Source organism: Corvus brachyrhynchos, unplaced genomic scaffold (assembly GCF_000691975.1).
Source record: "Corvus brachyrhynchos isolate BGI_N302 unplaced genomic scaffold, ASM69197v1 scaffold126, whole genome shotgun sequence".
NCBI classification, from domain to species: domain Eukaryota; kingdom Metazoa; phylum Chordata; class Aves; order Passeriformes; family Corvidae; genus Corvus; species Corvus brachyrhynchos.
The window spans coordinates 7,961,649-7,962,297 of record NW_008239283.1 but is presented as its reverse complement, the minus strand read 5'-3'; positions in this window follow the sequence as shown (position 1 = coordinate 7,962,297).

Below are 649 nucleotides of genomic sequence, written 5' to 3'. Positions count from 1 at the left end.
GGGGACCGCCCGCGCCCCTCGCACCGGGCACGGCTGAGCCGGAGTCAGGGAGCGGTTCCCGCCCGGGGACCTGTTAGCTCGCCTTTCAGGGCTGGTTCAGAACGCCCCTCTATAGGGAGAAATAGGTCTGCCTTGACCTTAGAGACATTAATAGCGTTAGTTGGTAAGGTTATTTTTGGAATATCTCATAGGTTTTCATTACTTTTATAATATAGTTCAGAGGAGAGAAGACTAAGAGGCGATCTCCATTAATGCACATAAATATCTCAAAGGCGGGTGTCAAGAGGATGGTGCCAGACTTTTCGGTGGGGCTCAGCGACAGGGTGAGGAGCAATGGCCATAAACAAACACAAGAAGTTTCACCTCAACATGAGGAAGCAAGGCCATAAACAAACATAAGAAGTTTCACCTCAACATGAGGACGAACTTCTTTACATTGAGGGTGGCAGAACATTGGGACAGGCTGCCCAGAGGGGTCGTGGAGTTTCCTTCTCTGGATACATCCCAAACCCACCTGGACGCGTTGCTGTGCCACCTGCTCCGGTGACCCTGCCTTGACAGGGGGTTGGACGGGATGCTCCAGAGGTCCCTTCCCACCCTAACAATTCTGTGATCCTGTGTGAATAAGGAGTTATAACTCAGTTCCTGC